At 37.4% G+C, this 18650-nt stretch overlaps 1 pseudogene; it reads right to left on the bottom strand.

Moving 5' to 3' along the window:
* The window catches only part of LOC120765808 (coiled-coil domain-containing protein 171-like), a 40148-nt pseudogene extending 21718 nt beyond the window's left edge, over nucleotides 1-18430 (bottom strand).
* Nucleotides 18431-18650: the final 220 nt, after the last annotated feature.

The raw sequence follows: 18650 nt of genomic DNA, 5'->3' as shown, positions 1-18650 counted from the left end.
TTTCCTTCCTTTCCTCATCCCCCTCTCTTCGTTGCACATTTGAGAATGAAGGCTGTCTTAGTAAACTGGAATATTTCCACAATAAGATACTTTAACCCAAATTACTTTTGTCAAATGCACTGTATTCTTTTAAAGTGTAATCAATGAATATGGCCGATACCACATTAGCACATCACAGGGTTTCTGAAGTTGCTTGCCTTTTTAAAGTGAATGAAGAAATTTATACTCTTTCTAAGAAAGACTTTTCAAGTTGTTATGTTTTCAGTTATCAAGCCTTGTGCCATGAAATTCAACTGTTTATTTGGATATAGCCTCAAAATTACATATAAGAAACCGAATTCTTCATATTTTAAGAAACACCGTGAATCTCCTTAGAGAGACCATGTCACATCTTGCATCATCAACCCTGATTTTGAGTATAATTCTTGCTCCTAAGATTTCCACATGCCTGACTCTACTCTGGCATGACTTCTAAAGCAGGCTACCCAGAATTTTAATCTGTTCTTTTTCCGCAGTCAGGAAAACAGATATATCAAGAATCTGGCATGACTAAACAGGTGGCTGATGAGAAAATTACAAGGCCAAACCACAGTATAAAGGAGACAGAAGCAGAGACAGGAATCCAAGGAAGATTTTAAAAAGATTTCCTGAGTATTTAGGCATAGTGCCAGGAAAGCCAAAAGCTTGCTTAAATTGATGTTTGCAAAGGATTACAAAGGTTTTTAAAGCTCAAGTTTTAAGTATCTTACTAAAAGCATCTCCATAACCATGAATCTTGAATGAGTTTCTCAGGCCACAGGCTTTCTTTCTTATAGGAAAACCAGTTTCTTTCATTCTCCACTACTCCTTGTGTAAGTCAACATAAACACCTGTGCATACAGACCCATAGAGTTCTAGGCTGAAAGAGAGGATGCCCAATTTCTGTTACCACAGACACAGCAGACTGTGCTGGGCAGGGAACATATCCCAAGTGATTTCCTCTGCTTTCACATATTTCAATATTTTTTAATTGATTAAATCTTTCTACAGCCATTTGAAAGTTGAGAACAAAGATTAACCACTATAAATGGTAGACAACTTCTTGATAGGAGTCTTAGAGATTCAGCTGGCTCACTGAAGTAGAAAACAATGTTTTCATAATCATATAAGTGTATATTGAAAAGACAACTTTCCTAGACTGGCTGGATATGTTTTCCTATACTCACTCAAACCACTGCTGGAGACTGGACCCTACTACAACTATGATTTTCAAAATTTTTGGTTTAGCAAATAATCTGTAACAGACCAGTTGCCCATTCATAGTACCTTTGGTTACAGATATGGGCCTCTTATTAATGGACTGACAGGTTCTGAACCTTTGGTTTGGTTTGGTACATTGCACTAGATTTTCTGCTGACTGAAAATTGCAGACAATGTAAACTATGAGTTGCACTTAAGCTGTCTACTGCTATTTTACAATGGCTTTAAAAGGAAACTTACACTTGTTTTCCTCTCTCAGGTGCATTATCTGACTCTTTGAAATCTTTCTGTACTACTACTGAAAAAGCTTCTCTCCTGCCACCTTGCTCTTCATTCAAGGATCTTCAAGTTCTTGAGTTCTTAACTACCAAGTGATAAGAAAGCAGTTAAAGGAAGTTAGGAAAGACTACCATGGTCTTTAATGCTGTTCACTGTTCTGTTCTGCTTTTTACAGGTGAATATATTCTATTAATTTTGTATGGAATTAGAAAGCATTGAACACATAAAAAAATGTATTAACACATAGAGTTCCAAACAGAGAGAAATAGATATGCTGACCAAAACCCACATTTTGATGTCCTTTCATGATGTTTGGATTTTCCTGTTTTCAATTATTTATATTACTGAAGTTTTCCAGGGGAATTCTATTTTTTTTTAAGTATACTCATAAAAGGGTGGGATTAACAGTAAAAGCTACACTTGCACTCAGAGCAAACCTCATGTGGAGCTTGTCCATGTGCACAAACAAGGAAGAAAACCTCATCAGTTCTCCACCCATAAAAAATAAACTAACTTCTCTAACTTCTCTAACTTCAAGTAATTTTACCCTTCCAGTTCCCCTGTATGTTGTAAAAGTAGAGAAGGGATCAAGAAAACTGAATCATCACGACTTATTTAGTCATCACTCCAGAAATCTAAGTGCCTGCGCTTAGGGAAGATCATAAAGAAACAACTGACTGAAGAAGTGGCAATGCTTATTTGTGTTCCTCAGAAAACAAGAAAAAAAAGATGATATTCCTGTTTGTTTTCTCATTTCATTTTTCAAAAATACAGTGTGAAGTTAGTCAGTATGAGATCTTACAGGTTTTTCACACTTGTTTTTTAAAATAAACCCTAATGGCTTTAATGGATCAAACCCTGTGTGATACAGTTTAATAACACAAAAATTTAATATTCAAATATACATTTTACATTTTTTTGTATATTCAAACTTCTCTGGTAACTGCAGGTATAATAGCTTTGAAGCTGAAATGAATATGAATAATTATGTTTGGAACTGCAGTCTCGGGATGCATTAATATCTCACACCTAGAGAAGCTGGCTGTATGCACTGTATCTGCAAAATCATCCCAGTGCCCATTCCAAAAATATAGGACAGGATATTTTAACAGTTTAACTATTGTGAAACATTTCCTTCCCCCTCACTGGTTCAATGGTACTTTGAATTCTCAAACATAAGAATGTGACATTTTATTCTAATATTTATTCTATTAACTTGATAGTTCCCTCAAGAAAAGGAGATATTCTCTATTACCTTTTACAGTTTTGACACTCATTGCAAAAAATCTACTCAATAGTTTCTCTAAAGCAAGGAAGTCTTTAACATTTTTGGAAGATTGTACCTTTACAAGTTCATCTTCTGCTTTACTATAAACTTCTACCAAATATTTAATAAAAAGTTTACCTGCACGATTTCGGTCGTGTGTTTACATTCCATATGTGCTAGTCTTGCTGCTTTGGCGTTTTCCTCCAGTTTCTTTATTTTCACTCTAGCTGCCTAAAAGTACATTTTAAAAATATTTGAGTCCAGAAAGATGATAATATCATGTAAAGGCAACTTTATTTGTTCAATTTATTAGGCCATAAACCATAAACCAACCTGAGATATCTGAACTACTTGCATTTTGGAACTGTGAAAACTCATATCAGTAAATAAGGACAAGAAAAAACCTATCCAGAATATTAATATAATATTTTCTGTTTCATTCAAGAAATTGATGTAGGATTATGTTCTTGCTGCATGTTTTATAATCACAGATATCCATCTCCATATAGAGGCCTGGACATGGAATTTCAATTGGAAAAAATGCTTTTAGCAAAAGCAGTAACTACTGAGCTGCTATAACAGAAATTCACATCCAATTTTAACTCCACTGTTTAAAAAAAAAAAAAATTCTTTTCACTTAGTCTGATGACTGATTTTGAAAAGAACAATACACCCCAAAATGTAAGAACAATACACCCCTGCCTTCAAGTGACACGACAAAGATCAAGAAAAAAACATTAATATTAGAAGTCACTTAAGGTTACATAGATACAAGTGAACTCATCGATTTTGAACAGCTGAAGCAAAGTAGCAAGTATATGAGACTGAATCCTGACTCTAAGCACTTCAGTTAGGGAAACATTAACAGAAAAATAAATAAATAAACAAAACATTTAAAATATGAGCTGTTGGCAATAAATTCAAACTCTGTGTAATCTTCACACACTCACAAAACAAAATAATTGAGAAACAGAGATCCATGGAAAGCCTATTAAAGAGAAAGTCGGCACCAGCACAGATCTTACCAAACCCACTCCACAATAACACCAGCCAAAGGGCTTAAGCTTTGCCTCCTCCCACAAGATTTATCTGCTTAACATGCTTAAAAAAAAAAAAAAAAATCTCACAAATCCTACACAAATACTCCCCCTATACCTCCATATAGCTACAAGTATTTTCCCAGTGACATAAACCTCTCCCATCTGCTGTTCAAACACCAGGCCCAGGTGAGGCTTACAGCATTTACCTGTGACTCCACCTTTACTGTGAAACTGATGCCCCACATTTTTGTTAATCAAACACAAAGCACTCAGAGCCTAAATCAGAGGTTCCATCCCTCAGAAATTAAACTGCTCTGTGCTTGCTGAGACTCTCAGAAGCATGCAGAAAGTTTTACCTCCAGTTCCGCAGTGAGGCTCTCCTGTCGTTTAGCCTCGTAATCCAGACGGACATCCTGGAGCCTCAACATCTCGCTGCAGCTATGATGCTCTGTCTCCATATCCTTCAAGTTCCTGAGCATGTTTTCCAGGGCAGCACTTGTTTCCTAAAGATAAATAGGTAAATGAATAAATAAATACATCAAGAGATACTTTTTCTAAGATAAAATATTGCAGTAGAGAGTTCAACAGAGGAGTGAAGACTGCTTCAGAAGACATTAGAATTTTAAAATGTCAGACGCCAACACATGTCAACAGAATTGTCTACCCAACAGCAGGCACGTTTTGAATTCACCACCAAGAATTCTGTGTTGGCTCAAAAATCACTATGAGCACGACCTTCTGTGGCAACACTAAAATCAAAGTCAGGTCTCCATGTGGAAATATTTCCCTAAAAGAGTACAGCCCTTCCAATCTCTTCTGTCTGGGAGACAGCTCAGCATCAATGGTAGAAACAGGGTGCATTTGGTGAAATGATGCATAGGGACAAAAGTTCATTTTTGTTCTGAACTGCTAAAACTTCAAATCAGATGCTTTTAGAAACAGCTAATCCCACAGACTAAAGATTTTTAATTTCTGCTGTTCTGAAAAGGATTTTTTTCTTTTATCTAGAAACTGAATTACTTAAAAAACTTATGAAATATGAAGCCCTCAGTAGAATAAAATAAGTTGGTCCCCACTTCAATTTCTGCATACAGAAACTGAACTAAACTACAGGTTGGGAGAATTACTGACATTATTGGACTCTGCAGCTCTGTGAAGCAGTGAAGTCACTGCTAAAAAATCCCCATAGTCCATATGAATTTGACTAAACTTAAACTAATCCTCTAGCTTTGCATGTCCAGCAAGACAGGTTTCTTCCCTTTGGAATGCAAAATAAATAAACAGATAAATAAAACAAATTTTACCATTGCTACAGAAATATATGCCTGGAAAGATACAGAAATATTTATTTCTTCACGTTTATCTTCCAGATATTAACAAAACTGAACCGAGAAATGTGAAATAAGTAATAGATAGTTTGCTGTAAAATACTACAAAACATTTTTTAAAAATTTATACTGGAAATGTAATTAACATTAGCAAACTAAAATTGTTGTGAATATATCAAGCTCATTAAACAAGTCAGCATGAGCTGCAGAATTGCAGAGTTTTGAAGAATTTATGAACTTTTTGGATGTGGTAAGTCTGTTTAATACTGTCCCTTTAGCAATCTGCAAATATTTGCTCAAGAAAAAAATGGCTTTTTTTTTTTTTTTTTTTTTTTTTTTTTTAGATCCGGTGTAAACTACACATCCAACAGGTACTCTAAGGGAAAAAAACGTGAAGGTATATGATCCCCGGCGTAACCACGAGGTGATGCTATTGCCCTTCCTATAAAAACCCAACACCTCCTATCCCAGACCAGGAGATGCCCAACAGAGCTCACCAGGAACCTGTCACAAAGCAGAGAGGGTGGATTTTCCTGCGTGTCCCCAGAGACAAATTTCAATACTCTGTGACTCCACTCCCATGCCTACCTCAGCATTTTCTACAGCCAAGTTCAGAATTACGGTTCATGAAGTGCAGTTTTTCCAGCCAGGATTTGCCTATATGCTCAGAATCCCACTTCTCTGCATGTATTGAGACCACAATTGAATCTCCTTAACTTTCATTTTATAACTCTGAATAACTAAGGAAGATTTAAACTAGGTCTGTAAATACACAACACAAAAGACTGCAACACACTCAAAGCCATCATCTATAAACCCAGATATTTCTGATGTTCAGCTGACAAGTTTAAATGAATTAAGCTTACAAGCAATAACTAATGCAGTCAAGCCCAGATTTAACTTTTTTTAAAAATTATTTATTTCCTGGAATTTTATAACTATACATAACTGTAGGGTGATGAGCAGGGGAACAGCTTCAAAAGCAAAGTGGGAAAACTGAACACTTTTACTACTGAAGGCAGATTAGGGTTTGCCACCCAGTAGTCTTTTTGGAGTTTCGAAAGTTCTGAGAGATTCCTACATTCAGAAGCGCCAAGATTCTGAAACCCTACAATGAGCTTGATGTATCAAGCAATCTGTGTCTACTCTTGTTAATTACATTTCCTGCAATTTTGTAGCTTTAACACATTCACCAACAAACCTCCTTCCCCTACAACCACTGGCAGAGAACACTGACAGGGAACTGACAGAGAGCACAATGTCTCAAGCCATCCACTGCTCCTTTTGCCCTTTTTTGAGGACAAACATAATTTGACAGAGCATAGCATACTTTTTCAATGCTGATCTTTTGATGCAGCATTAAACTCTCTGAAGGCAGCTTCTACAAATCACTGTACACAACAGAAGGCAATACTCTTCCAGAGCCTCCTAAGACTACCTCAGCCACTTAACAGTTAGCCAGAACTCAGAGCTTACCCTGCTGTAGCTGGCAACTTAAAACAGAAAAATCTATCTAAAATTAGGTTTCTTCACAGCCTATATCCTGCCCTACCCTTATAAGAATCAGCTTTGAATGAAAACTGACTCATGTTTCTGCTTGTTTTGAGAAGGACCTTAGGTCCTGTATAAAATCTCCTTAGTTTTTCACTACCACTGTGTACTGATAACTTGGGTTAGGTGTTTACCATAACAAACAGCCACAGCACATTCCATCAAAACCCCAAATCAGCATTACACACTGTGTGTGTAAAGCTGTAATCTTCAGAACTATTCTTCAATATTTAGCTATTTGGGGCATTTTTTTTTCCCTTAAACCAAAAAAACCCAACCCACCACACACTTTGCACCAAAACAACTTTCAGCCAGCATTTCATGGAACATCTATTAATACATCATACCTGACAAGCCCTTTCTGTTTTCTTTTTTTTCTTTAAAAAGGTATTCCATTTCAGCAAGGTGTTCTCTGCAAATATTATCCCTCTCCACTGCAAATCTTTGTTGTTCCTCTTCCCCCTGCCCCTGAGCACTTTGAAACATTTTCTGAGTCTCTGCTGCTTTCCGCTGAAGTTTGTCGTTGAGTACTGTTGTTTACAAATGTTGAGGGTTAAGTTTCCTGTAGAATTTCCACACCCCCCCCACCCCCCCGTAAGTTCCTAGGAGACTAAATACTGATAGTTAAAGGGTGCTCAACCCGGACAAAGGAAGTTGATCACTTAGTTTTGGGGGAGGGAAAAGGCTCCCGTGAGTTGAGGGTGGTGGACTCATCTGCTCTCGGTTTTCCGGGGAGGATGGTCGGGTGACTCGTAGCTGCCTGGAGTCCACGGTTAATAGAGGAGTTTGGTCCTGGGAATTCTATCATCTGTTGGAGAACCCAGGAATTTGCAGTTTCTTTGCTGCCCTGATGGATTTTGGGTCAGCCCAGGTCCAGCCGCTGTGGGTTCTCCGGCATTGCCCACTTCACCTGCCAGGACACCCCCTGCCTGCGGAGGACAATCCACCGCTTCCAGCCATCAGCGCCGGAGCTTCCACTGTTTGCCCTCAGGGTTCTTGGTTCTGTTTTACTGTTATTATAATTGCTGTTGTTGTTTGTCTGTCCTGTTATAGTTACTAGTAAAGGACTGTTATGCCTTTCCCCATAGCTCTGACTGAAAAGTTTTTTTTTTAATCTTCCAAATTATAATAACAAGGAAGGAAGGATTTGAATTCCTCATTCCTAGAGAGGCCTGCCTCTCCCTAGCAGATACCTGTCTTTTCAAACCGGGACAACAAAAAAAAGAGAAAAAGAAAAATAGCACTGCAAATAAGCATGTTTGGGAAAAAAAAAAAAGTGTAATGAACATAATTTCTTCTGTGTATTGTGATATCCTGTGAAACACTGGAACACTAACACTTCCAGTTTCACTACAGAGAAACAATCACATTTTGTGTTCTTGTAGCATCTTTCACACAAGGACATAGAAACGCTTCGGAGATTTTTATAAATCAAAGCTCTTCTCCGTTTGGAAAGGAATAAAAATTCAACTCTTTCAAGTGAGGCCTCTATAGTATGGAGAACTTGATTACAATTTTCTGCAACACTTGGCAAGCTAATTTCCAAATATCTATGTAATACTTTAGTTTTAATTAATTTCAAGTTTGGTTTAAGTATCAACAAAATCTTAGATAAAAAAGACTCTAGGAAAACCTAAGGCAGGTTGGGCTAATGGGCAAAGACTTAGCTTTTCAGGGGAAATTTACTGCTGCTCAAGATATTTAAATCTTCAGCCCAGCAACTGCCCCAAGATAGGAAATACTGCATATACTTCTCTGTGAAAGCTTAAATGCCAAGGAGAAGCTATTCTCCTATAAACAGTTTTACTTGAAATTTTGCTTCCTTTCACAAGCTGGCTTTTGGGTCAAAATATTTTCTATTAGCTTTTTATGTTGCTGAGTACAATGTTGGCGTTTATGTGATCACCACTTTCCAATAGATTTTACTTCAAATTCATCCCATTCTTCTGAAATTTCTTCCTAGCTGGAGAAGGGTGAAACAACCAGAAAAGACATGGTGAGAAAACACAGAGAATTAGTGGACACAATGATGGAGAGGACCTGTCAGATTTCAGGGAGTCAGTCCTCAAGAAGAACAGCAGAAAAACAGTCTGGAGAAAATACTAAAGACAGGGCACAAGTGAGGTGCTCTGTCCAAGGAGTTAAGTTTGGATCGTATCAAAAGCAGCACAGGAGGTAAGCAAGGCTCCAAGAGATCAGGAAAAAGAAGTAAGTTAAAAACTGAAAAAGAAATGAGAAGCAACATCAGGACTATTTGGCTTCTTTGTCATTTTGAAACATGATTTTAAAGAGTTAAGATTTTAGCTAAGGGTTAGAAGCAATTTATATTGATCAAGATGTAAGTTAGATTAGTAAATGGTAGGTTAATGATTATTAGATGCCCAAGCTAGAGCTAACTGTTATATTATGAGCTTGTTTATAGAAAAAGTGGAGTAAGTGAACCGTCATAAGAACAGATTGAAACCACTAAGAACAATGGCCAGCACCTGGACTTGGTATCAATCAATCACGAAGCAGGGGACCTTGGATCGTGCCAGAGGGTCACAGAGACCTGATGAAGACTCTCCTGACTTCATCCTTTGAGACCACTGACCCAATTCGAGACCACCAACCCAATTCAAGAGAAGAATTGCGCACGCGTGAAGGACTAATAGCCTCATTTTAATACAGAGCGGGGATGGGAGGTGCTGGGGTTATGTATATGTATTGTATGTAAGATCTTGGAAAATAAATAGAGGGCAAAGAACCTTGCTCAGGGCGGCCACGCCTTTCGGAGATGACTCCCATGCTGCCCACCGGTGAATAAACATACCACTTTCTAACTTTAATTGGTTAGAGGGTCTTTGTCCGTGATTATATCAGTTTTCAATGACTCAATTTGTCATAATAATTTCAATTAAAAAAAAAAAAAAACAAAACCTGAACAGAAAAAAAAAACCCAAAAAAACCTCAGACTAAACCAACCAACCAAAAAAAACACCCACAAGCAAAACAAAACAAAATACTGCCAACCAAGCAAAAAAAAAGAGAGAAATTTAAACCAACCATAAGATTTTTATAATTTGTGTGTTTTTCAAATGAGTGAAAGTGCAGATTTCTTACTATCTTTAAAAAAAAATTTGGCAGTATAAGGGCACTTGCAAGTTTCAGAGTCTCCTTCCATCCTTATAAGATTACAAACTCCAGGAGTGCTCCAGTCCTTTCAGTGAACACCAAAGGTTCACATATACATCTCCCGTACAAAGTTGAAAGAGTATTATACTTACTCAGGTAACTAAAAATTGATCTCCCCGGCTTTTAAGTGTGAGAAATCTCTCTCTGTTTGAGAATGATTAAGAAAATTTGAATTTCTGAATGCAAAATTAAGAGGGGAAAAAATGTCTAGGTAAAAACCTTCCTTTCCACATACTACTGTAATAATATACGTTATTTATATAAAAAGAAAACCAAACACGATATGAAGAGGCCAGATATGAGCAATGAATATCTAGAAATATTTGAAAAGCTGAAATAAAAAAGCAATAAGATGAGAACACCTAGAGGGGAAGACAAAAAAAAAAAAAAATTGGAATGAGTGTAAACAAAAAGAACAGGCCTAGATTTTATTTTTCCCCCCCTGAAATGTAAAAGGAGGAACTGCTGGGCATAGTGATAAGCAGAATATGGAAAGGGATACCTTAATTTTAATTCTGCACACACTGAGGGGAGGAATAAAGGAAGGTAAGGAACCAGAGAAAAAAAAGGGATTGATAGGATTAGCAGGTTATATTTAATTCCTATGAGACAGCAAGGGTTTTGTAAACTCTTACCAGGTTATAAAAAGCACGAGTATGACATCAGAAAATAAGACACTTGCTATAAGTATATATATAAACATATATAAAATATACTTGTATCTCAATAACTGAAAAAAATTGGTGCAATCTCTGCTTCTTTTAATGATTTGGGGCTGATGTCGCCTCTGGTCCTTTTTTTTTTTTTTTTTTTTTAAAATTACCTTGCTGTTCCTTAAGTTGGATTTTTACGTCATGTAGCTCATCCTCTACAGAATGCATCTGCATGCAAGCCTCTTTTTTAGCAAATGACATGTCACTCTCCAGACCTCGACAAAGAGCTTCTCCTCTCTCAAGTTCCAACCTTAATTTCATTACTTCTTTTTCATAGTGAAACATCTAGAAAATAAATATTTCAGAAATTGCATTCACAGCTGCCATATTTTCCTGTCTGAATCGGAAATACATTCTCAAAACTGTACACTTTAGATACTTTTTTTTTTTTTTTTTTAATGCAAACTGATCTTATTCCTAGATTATTTTCATGTACCTTAAACAAACCCCTCTCTTTTTCTAAACATACTCTGCCTTAAGAAATTAAAAGTCATAATTATATTCCACAGGATATTTTCTGGTATTTCTGGTATTTAACAACTAGAAAAACAGTTGCGTTGGGATACTACATTATCAAGCAACTAGTAACTCACTATGTAAACACGAACTTCAGTCCAATAATGTTCCGCAATCAGGCAGAATGCTATTAAACACCACAAACAAAACAAAGAAAATACTTCAAAAAGGGTTCTTATCCAGCGTAAGACAGTCTAGTCACTGCTGCCAAAAACTGGATCCAGGAAACCACCTTCAAGCCAGTTGAACACAAGGAGGTGGAAAGTAAAACATGCATTTCTTCAGAACATCTACAAAGTAGCAGCATCCTTATTAACAGGACCTCCACTTATGGGAAATCATTCAACCTCATTACAAAAGTTTTCCCCGACACTCTTGTGGCCAAGTAGTACCTAAATGAAGTAGCAGTAAGAAAAAAGTCATTAAAATTTTCTTTAGTTTGAATTATTATTACTGCCCTAAGTAGCTTAGCAGTTTGTTAGGGAGCTGGTGTGGGGGGTCCTTCATCTGTTTTTAATTACAACCAGCAAATAAACCAAGTTTGTTGTTCCATATACATTGATTTAGAGATTCCTGCTACTTACACAGTGACTTGCTCTTGTTGTGTTCTCATTGCTCCATCGATGGTGGGATGATCATGTAAAATGGGTCCCTGGAATTACTGGGATTAAAACACTCAAACAAACAAAACACACCTTACATTGAGAATTCCAAAGCTGCGGGCGCAAAATATTCTTCTGCATGACCTTGCTGTTGTGTAGTGCTCAAGTTTCTCACACACACCTTCAGCTATTAGCAATGACACTAAAAGTGGTATCAGTTCCTATGGACTATGAGAGGTCCACACAGCGCTACTTATTTGTTATTTTCCAACTAGTGACTGTGATTTTGATTCACCTGATGAGAGGATTATTTCAAGGAAACAAATGACATTTAAGGAAGCAAATTGCATTTATTCCAACCGTAAAATAAAGCAAACAAATAACATCCTTACTTCTCAGTTGTGTTGATTGGTTAATTCCAAATTTTTTTTCTCAAGCATATGGAGTTTCCTTCTCAAATCTTCAACAGTGTCCATTTCTGATGGATTTCTATCCTGAGGTAAGGGTGCCTCTTGTATATTATTACCTGAGCTGAAAAATGTGTTTTCAAAAAGCATGAGTATTCCTTTGAAGTTCTAATGCTTCTTTACTTCAATTACCCTGTCATGGGCCCAGAGTTTTAAACATTCACATAAGTAAAATTACTTTGTGAAGTTTTCATCTTACTATTGCTCTTTGGAGAAAGGATTATATAGAATTGCTTATTCTGAAAGATACAAGAGATGTGGCAGCAGGAACTTAAAAGAGAGATGCACTTTGGATCAACAAAGTTGATTTAAGCATAACATATTCATTATTACTTTTCAGGATCTTTATTTTCAATAATGAACTTCCATAATTCTTGATAATTAACTTCCAGGAGACTTTAAAACATCATTCCAATAATTTAAGTTAAAACAACTAACAAGCTTTTTGTCTCCGCAGTAAGTCTCATTTTTAACATGAGTTACCATGTAAAACCCATCTCTGTCATGAAACAAATGCACAGATGTGGAAGAAAACTCTCTTTTACACACTTTGTGTTCATAGATACGTACATTCAAACTACAGACATGCAACTGTTCATAAACACAACACAAATTAGAGGTTTAGCCCTCTAAACTACCCTGTTTTATCCTAATTTCCACTGCTATTTCAGTTAAAACAGAATCTACTTGTCAATTAGCAGAAACAGCCCTCAAGCATCACAAGCAATAATAAGAGTCAAAACAAGGTTTCTATATATAAAGTGAAAAAATTATACGTAGAATATACAAATGTTTTATAAATACACACATTAAAAAATATATATACATACATGTATGTGTCTGGTTCCGTCCCGCACCAGGCGGGAGATGACCTCTGGCTAGCTCGAGTCAACACAGCCACAGAATGGTCCCGGTTCGTTTCGGCTTCTCGGCTTAGCAGCTGGACCCCAAAAGTGTCGTGACAGCCAACAGCAGCAGAAGAGAAAAGGCTGGCTCTCAGCTTAGCAGGTTAAAAGATGTTTATTAGCTCAAGAGCTGAGGAGCTGAGCGGCTCCGAGCTGAGAGCTCCGAGGCTGAGACGCTGAGAGAGAGATGCTGAGAGTTTTTTCCTCCCTCCTACTCCCTATAAGCGGGGCAGGGGTTCCAGGGAGGATACTACAAGACAACAAATCTGAGAATTCACGAGGTAACAAGGTGTGCCCACCCCCAAGCCTTGGACCACTAAAATCCAAAGCTAAAGGAATTCCCCCCAGGGGACCTATCACCTGAAGCCCTCTCCCTGAGATTTCACAACCTGGGAGGGCTCCTCAAAGTGATAGACAAGCTGCCCCAGAGAAGGGGGTGGGAGGACAGACACAAAACACCTTGTTATACAGACAACACAAAAAGGGTTACAACATTGGGGATACAGTGAAATGAACCATAACATAAACTTCTTATAAAAACCTAATAAAACAGTTCTGCACCACCACACATGTATATAGACATACACCTACAAATATGTATATAAAAATACATATTTATTAACTAGTTAAATAGTTTTAAGTGAAATTATTATAACTTCAAACTGGACAACTTTTAAGTTATTTCATTACTTAAAAATCAATGTTCACATTATTTAATATAGATTGGTTTTCACATTTTGTTAAGTATGTGAGACTGCAATAATTATTTTCTCCACACAAATTTCAAGAGTTTATGGGCAATAAACGTGAAATATCCCGATAAAAGAAACATTATTAAATTAAGCACTAAATTGACATCCTATAATACAGGAATGTAAATACTAAAATACCGTACCTTTTTCTGCACAAAATATTTTTTACTGAAATGACACCATACTGGCATTTAATTACTAAATCTTTTTAAATAAATAAGAAGTGACCAATTTACCCCTATATTTGTATAGGCACAATTAACACTCTTCATGACCAAAAATTTACCTGATGACATATATTTTCTCACGTACTTTTTTTTGACTGGCAAAAAAGACACAAATGCCATCAACAAGGGGATTGGTAACTCAGATTAAATCTTGTGTTTAAAGACAGTACTACTATTAAAGGATGAAATTCCAGTTTTTTAGCTACAGACTATAAATACTTTATAATTTAATAAGTACTAAGTATATTCCTATTTAAAAAGAAGACAGACTTCATTTGTGAGGTCAGAATAGCTGTATGTCCATCAGAAATTGTTCCACCAGGTGCCGTGTTCTCAACACATTTTATGTATTTAATAAATGTAGGAGGTAAGAATTATTAAAACCAACATGCACTGCAAGAAAACCACAAACTCATTATCAGTTTGCAGTACTTACTACCAGAGCCGTAACTAGAGGAAACAACATGACTCAGAGAACAAGAGATTAGCGACAATTAAAATCACTTGATTTAATGCAACTCAGCTCCTGCAATCAGAAGATTTGGAAATAAGTAGAACCTGAACAGCCAGAGTATCAGTAAGCTGAATAAAATCTTGTTTGTAGTTTGAGAGACCCTTTTTTCTCCCTCTCTGGGGAAAACACAGAAGAAATAAAGGCAAATAATTTTATTCAGAGAAGATGAATGAAATATCTCAGCTGAAGATAGCTAAAAGCCAGACAGCACCAAGGGGGAAAAATGAAACCCAAACTGAAAACTCGGAAAGACTTAGTCCAAGAAACGAGGGTTATGGAAAGGGTTAAATATTATTTATTTGGTCTGTAGGCAGCCGGGGAGTTATTTGGCTTCTTTAAACCTGGTGAGATTTAGTATTATTTTCATGGAGACCACATGGAATGCAAGCAAGAGAAAAACCACTTTTGTAAAAAAGACTTTAATCAAATTACATTGGTTTGTATGGCAGTCAGAGTTAAAAAAAAATCTATTTCTTCCAGCTCTCCTATTAAATATCCATCATCAAAAAAACCCCATAATGGAAATGCCTACACAATAAAACTTACTCAGAAGAGAAACTAACTATGCAATTAACTATTCTGCCTAACTGAATCGGGGCGGGGCAGGGGGCAGGAGAGGGTGGGAAATAAAAAAAAACGAAAACAAAACCATACCATGCACAAGTTATATAACACCACAAGTATTAGCAAATTAAGGATGTTATGGAAATGGAAAATGTGTATTAGAGCATTAAAACAGAGAACATAATATTAAGTACTGGCAAAAATGCATTAGATACTTTTTTGAAATGGCATTTTATGCACAGCTTCTTAGCTCACAATGCAACTGGTGGAAGCTTAAAAATATACATCAGAAAAACACTATTTTTTTCTTAGTATAGAACCAAAACCACTCAAACCAACAAAAACAAATACACAAATGAAAAAAAAAACCCCAGCCAACCAGTGACAGAACTACTGAACTATTACTGTGTTAACCACTTCATTTTGGTTGTCTACTCAAACATTTTCAAATAAAATAGAAACTAGCCTTAAGAATTTTTGTTTCTCTGACACTCTCCTTACTTGTCACAGCATGGCCAGCAAAAGCAGTACTTTGTGAAAGCTTCCTATTACCACTTACAGGAGATTTTTCCTTCCATCTTCACGTAATATCTAGAAGTGCTACAGCCATAAAGCTCTCAGAAGATTCAATCAAATACAAAACCATCCAAAGTCCTTGGAAAGTTTGAAAGTGTGCACAATTTGCGGTCTAACAAAATTCAGAGAATGTTTTCTACTTCCATTTTCATATATTACTAGTCCATCAACCCTTGGTTTTGAACTAAAATAATGTTTACCATCTACAGCTTTTATCTAAGACCCCATCTTTAGGGGACTTTAAGAATCTTCAAGAAAGCGTATGAGCACGTGAAATAGCTCTTGAATTCTACATTGCAGAAGGTATTTTTTAGCTCAAACCTTAAATTCTGTGTTCACAAGTCTGCTGGTTACAGTCAACACTGACCATTGCAGAAAAGCAGCTTTTCACTAGCTTCAATTCCACAGCTGACAGAAAATGCAGAGTAATTTTGCAACAGAGAGAAATGTTCTTTCACTTACTACTTAGCAGCGTAATTTTTCAAAACTTGTGTAAACTTGTGCAGCTGAAGGAGCAGACTGCAGTCTGATTTTCTAAGACCCCTGTACAGGGGTCATGGCAAGACTTAAAGCCAACCTCTGCCACCTCAGTTAATGTGGAAAACCCTCCTGTGCCTCCTGGGCAGTGTTCCTACTTGCTGGCAGAAAGTATCTCTACTTCTTGTTGACTCTATGACAGCTTACAATGTACCACACCATGTCTGGTTCTTCCTCAGCCTCATTGCTGAGGAATGCATTCCTCAGCCTCATTTCTGAATTGCATCATTTCAGGCATTTAGAAAATAAATAAGTCACAAAAGCAGGAAATAAACTGCTAGACTTTGTTGCCATATTATGTGAGCTTTTGTGCGATGTTTATACCTCTGACTGAATTTTCCCACAGCTTTCTGATGTAAGCATCTTGTTTTTCCACATTCCTTTCTGATGATAGTCAACTGATGGACTTCTAGCCTGGCCAGTGGGATGGAGAGGTGGTAGCCTTGTTCTCCAATCCCTGGTCATTCTTCAGAACCTATAAAAGCAAGGTCTTTGTAAACAATGAAGTCTTTTCTTCTTCAGCCTTCATTTTGTGGAGTCAAATCTGTGAGTGTCCTCTAGTGACAAGACTTAAAAATCCAGAACTGGACCTCACCGGTTAGCTTCCCTGGAAGAGATGTTGTCTGAAGCGGGTGAACTCATGGTGGCCAAAACGCAGTTTTTTAAGTCTATAAACTGTAGAGAATTAAGAACATAGTTAAGCATATATACTTCTACTTGATGAACTTCAAAGATTAGTCTCTTCTAGGTCATAAAATCATTAAGGCTTCTAGCAGAGACATGCTTCACTTTATTTTCAACCTACTGACATACTAATTTTTTGACCACTTCTAAGCAGCTATACAAGAGTGTTACTACCATGTCACGTGTACAATTACAACTGCAATTTGACGTTGGCTTTAGAAAACAAAATTGTACTGCTAATCCTCTAAGCCTGATTATTGTAGAGAAATAAATATACATAGCAGAATATTTATAGTAGAATATCCACTTTCAGAATACCAATTAAAAAAATGTTAAGTTTGCATGGATTGAGCTACATTCTCCTAAGCAGACTGTAAACTCCATTTCTCTTCCAAACAATTCTAAGGGAGATAAATGAAGGTACTATGAATTATTAAGTAGATCAGATACACTTGCTATGTTAAAGGCTGCTGAGCCTTTCACAAATTGCACAGAATTTTTGCATTAAGATGTAGCCTTGAGAACTAAGAAATTAGTTTTTCATAACACCATTCTTTTTATTGTTGCAACTTACACTACAATCTCATAATGAACAGGGAAAAACAAAAAAAAAAAAAAAAACCAAACCCCAAAAATTGCAGTCTCAGAATCAAAATGTTTTCTTTCAGATCAACATCATTCTGAAGTTGTAAAACTTCTTTAAATTACTCTAAAGTCACACAGAGGAAAAGAAAACAGTAAATCTGTTTCGAAGAGTGTCACTTGTGAATGCTAAAGATTTTGACTATGCAATATTCCTCTGTTAAAACGCGTATCCATAGCTTACTAGCACACAAAAGGGATAAATTCAAAAAGCATGCTATTTCACACCATGGAGCAGCTTGTGGGAGCTCCATAATTAAACAAAACAGCAGAGTAAGTTTTTTGCTTGGGGAATTATATTTGATATGCCATTAAAAACTTGTGTCAGTTTCTTCTTGCAAACTTCTGAATATATGCTCACTGCTTCAGAGCAGGCCACCGATTCAGATATGAGGAAGAAATTCTCCTCAGTGAGGGTGGTGAGGCCCTGGCACAGGCTGTCCAGAGCAGCTGTGGCTGCTCTAGCCTGGAAGGGTCCAACATCAGGCTGGACAGCCTTAGGAGAGTTAGCGGAAGGTACCCCTGCCCATGGCAGGGGGTGGAACAAGATGACATTTGAAGGTCCCACGACATCTGAAGGCGATAGAGACCACTCAAACATAAATCTAACCGTGATCTTAAGGCGCGCTAACTTAAAACAGGCAAAGCCTGGAACAAGTAACAGCTCTGCGGTGAAACTACAGCAACTCACCGGACAGTCTACCGCCGACGCCGGGAGCTGTCGCGACGGTGCTCCTCCTCCAGCACGAGGAGCGGGACCGTCGGAGAGCAGCGGCTTCCGGCACCGCAGGAATCCGAGTTCCGGGACCGGCGGGGGCGAACGCTGAGGCCGTGGGGATTCCGCGGTTCTCATGGACGGGTATCGTGATGGCACAATGCCCCGAACCGAGCACGGGGATCTGCCGGGGCTCCCGCCGCTCTCTCCGGCCTCCCAGACATGTTTTAAGGCTTAAGGTCTCCCGACAGTAAAATATAGGTGCGAGAAGTTAAAACGACCGACTGATAGGAAAGCCAGACTGAGCTGTGCATATCCTCAGGGCAGCGCACTCTTCGCCCAGGTTATAGAGAGGAAC

Source organism: Hirundo rustica, chromosome Z (genome assembly GCF_015227805.2).
Source record: "Hirundo rustica isolate bHirRus1 chromosome Z, bHirRus1.pri.v3, whole genome shotgun sequence".
NCBI lineage: Eukaryota > Metazoa > Chordata > Aves > Passeriformes > Hirundinidae > Hirundo > Hirundo rustica.
This window is presented reverse-complemented; position numbering and strand designations above follow the sequence as displayed.